A 4,002-nucleotide genomic window follows, 5' to 3' on the forward strand; every position below is an offset into this window, starting at 1 on the left:
GTGTGTTAAACAACAAATTGTTGCTTTTTTCTTTCTTTCTTGTTTTTTTTGAAGTCTATTTTTTAATGTGAACCCCAAATTGCGTCCAGTAGTTGATGATGTAGTTTCTATCTTCAAGTAGTTGAGATTTTTTGCTCATATTTCATCTATGAAAGCAACTACATTTTTGTAGAGTATATTTATGAAAAAATCGGCTATAGGGATCGGGTAATGTTTAACAATGTTCAACAAGAGAATATTTAAACGGAATTTATTTAATATTATTTGTGAGAAGATTTCTAATAGCTGAAAACTAGTCGTGGATAAAGCAAATATTGGACTGATATAAAAATACTATTTATTGAGATCCCGGAGGTCGAATTAGTCAGTTTGAAATCCATTTTTTAAGTGTAAAGGAAATTGCAAAAACGTTGAACGTTTTGCAACTAATGGTTTTGGTTGTATGTGTGCAATATCCTGTCGATCGGACAGTATCTTTAATGGATTATTAATAGAGAATCAGACGAAATTAGTTTCTTATGCCGCAAACGACATACAACAATATGAGATTTTTTAATCTCCAAATATTCTTAAAAAATGTCACTTACAAATGTTTTGATATGGTCCTTATAGACAAGAAATCGATATTAGTATGATTTAATCCAACTTTTCCATTTTTAAACAATCCTTACTCAAAAAACCATAGATATTTAGATATTCATAATTTTCGACGTACAACCATGTGTTGTGTTCTTTACAGTAATGTGCCTAATTCATTTGCAAACAAATTGGAATTTATTGGTAGAAATATTTGTGCGATAATTTTTCACTATTTTGATGCGGATTTTCGTGACAAGAGTGTATCGATGAACTTCAATTTTTGGAAGTATTTAGTAGCCTTATAAAAACCTGTTTTAAGGGGCCACCATCATTCTCCATTTCAAATTTCAATAATTTTCAACCGGATGACAAATGGACGGGAATTACATTGAAGACTTATAACTTTGTATATAAAAACATGAAAACTTAAAGGATAAGAAAATGAATTGACATAATTTTGTTGTTGTTATTTTTGGTAATTGACGAAAAGTCCTTCTCTTCGATGGCGTGCATGATTTCCGATCATCGGATCATCCGGTTCTAAAAATGCCAACGCATTCGAAATAGTACTTTCTTGGGCAACTTCGGCACCTTTTGTTTAGAGCTCTATATCTCAATACTTATTCAACATATTTAAAAACTTTATGACTGATTATTGTCCTCTGATAGTTAATTATAAAAACTAGTACAAAAACATATAATAAATTAGTATTAGTTAAACATTTTTACAGTTTTGTAAAAAAACTCGAATTCGCCGAATGCCCCATCAAATGCCGGGGTAGCTTCGGCATTTGATGGGGCACATTCGCCACCATAGTCATATCCTGATATTTATCACCGATATAAGGGTAGTTGCAATTTAGGTCCTCTAAATGTTTCATTTTGTTTTAATATGCAACTCAAAGTTTGGCTTTGAAGACTGTATTTTCTAGCGGCGGACGTTGACATCTCAAGGCCGCACAAACCATCAGAAATAGCTTTTTTCTACCGTATTCTCGTCAACGCAAGCACGCCCATTCAATTCGTATCTAAATAGTTTTTCAAAGAAGGTAATTTTTCAGAACTTATATGTCACTCCCAAGACTTTTAGATAGTTTTTTATTATATTAAATTAATGGGTATATATCCCCCAAATAACGGTACCGCACAATTTTTGACATTTTAAGGATTTGGTTTAGTTTTCAAATGAATTGGCTATATCTGATATTTTGGGTGCATCTGGTATCATTGATTGCAAATCTTCTTACCAAAAGTTTTAATATTAGTCCACTTTTTAGGGCAGCCCACATATTACGTACCTCCCAAATGTCGGTATTTTAGGCATTTGGTAAAAATTAGCCTAAAAATTTTAACCCTAATATCTGAGTAGACTCTTGGTTCATTATTCAGTATATATTGGATTTTGGTATTTAATATTTTGATTGATCTACGAAAATTTTGTTACTGCGTTGATTATATTATATCACTACGATGTGGGTTTTAGTGGGTAGCAAATTCTTTACAGAATATTTTTATGTTTCAACATAGACCCATATAAAGGTCAAGCGTCATTTTCGGTATGTTCAAGGCCCTAGGCCAATTTTCAATTCTGTAGTATTGACTTACAAACTATGAAGCCTTAGACTAAACGATAACTCGATTTCAAACTTCAAGTGTTTGGTCGATCATTTCAGTCGATTTAAACCGACTCCTGAACCGATTTAATCCGAATTTGTAACATTTTAATATTTGTATCTTTAAAACCTAGAATTGGAATCTGTCGGTCCAATTCTTGTAATGCCTCACCCAAAAACGGTACATAATTTATATATACTCAACCTTAACGCTAATAGGGGTACATATAATTTCCTAGAGTAAAAGTGTGTCTCATCGAAATATTGGATTCCCTCAATATTGAAACGATTTACAACTGTATGTCCGTCCGTCTGTCTAGCAGGATAACTCACAAATGGACTAACCGATTTCATCCAAACTTTGCAAAGCATAACATTCCTTCCAAACACTAATCAAGATCGAAGAAGGAAAATATCGGTTTACACCTTCTGGCATCTTCCCCACAAAATGGTCAAAAATCGAAGTATCTGATTTCAACCAAATACTGCCCGACCTTATCAGTTCACTCCTTCTGTTACCTTCCCCACAAAGTGTCAACATATATAAATTTTTAAATCTCATATAAAGCGATCATCAAATTTCACCCATACTTGACATATCGTAATATTTTTACCAGACCCAGATAAAGTCTGAAAATGGGGTAAATCGACAACCTCTTCTGGTACTTCTCCCTCAAAGTGTCATAATTTTGAAAATTTGGGAATAATAAAATAAAATACGATATGATCGAATAAAAAATATACGATATGTTCCGTGAAATTCACAAAGTCCATGTTTTGACATATCCACCAAAGTGGATGAACTTTGCTGATATTTTTTATAAAGCACCATGCACCAACATACATGTCCTGCTTAATTTTTGTAAAGGCCGGACTCGCATTCTTCAACTAAGTGGCTGTAATTTGGCCTTCAGGATTTTTGGAGGGTGAAAACCCCATTTGCAGAAAATAAATCATTATTGGTCTATGTGTTGACATATTTTTTCTATTTATAGTTATTCTAAAGCTTTTAGCAGAATTTTTATACCAAAATGAGATAGAAAGAGTGAACTATATTGTTTTCGTGTCGATTGGCAAAACAAGAAAATGAAAATATAAATTCAGATTTCAAAACTGATCATTTAGAGACTGATCCCCTTGAGCAATGTAGGAAGTCAATGTATATGAATAGTATATTTCAATTAGTTCGCATGGCGAATGGTGTGCACCAAGAAATTTCAAGTTTTCGGGTATCGGCTCTAAATACTGATTTTTTTGAGGGACTAATACGAGGAATTGATGAAACTTACGCCATATCGCATTGACTTGGCAATTAATGACTTCTTTTACTTCCCACTCATCAAGAATAGCATTCGTAGACAACGATTTTCAACGCCCGAAGCGTTAAAACAAATTACTTAGGTTGTGTCTCAGTCGAAGAGGAAAGAGAAAAAGTGATGAGACAATTGGTTTGAAAGAATGGAGAATCACGTAAATCATGCTGGAAAATACTTTGAATAGGAATAAACCCAGTTTTGATGATAAATAGTACCCCTCTGGTATTTTTATTTAAAAAATATTTTATTTACTTTATTTTTATTTAGGGTATACGTTTTATTTAGGGAATGTTAGTGAATTGAAAATAAAATAATGTGCAAAAATGTAGTTGCCGATCACAATCAAACAAATTTCTCATGCAAATCCATTGATCATTCATAACAAAGAATATGATTTTGTAAAAAATGCATAAAATTTCAAATTTTTATTTCAAGTTCATTGCATACCAAAAAAACAAAACACACACACACAGCCATATCTTCATAAATATTGC

The sequence above is a fragment of the Musca vetustissima genome, unplaced genomic scaffold (genome assembly GCF_032173495.1).
Source record: "Musca vetustissima isolate MV318-11 ecotype Yass unplaced genomic scaffold, APGP_CSIRO_Mvet_v1 utg11327, whole genome shotgun sequence".
In the NCBI taxonomy this organism is placed as follows: domain Eukaryota; kingdom Metazoa; phylum Arthropoda; class Insecta; order Diptera; family Muscidae; genus Musca; species Musca vetustissima.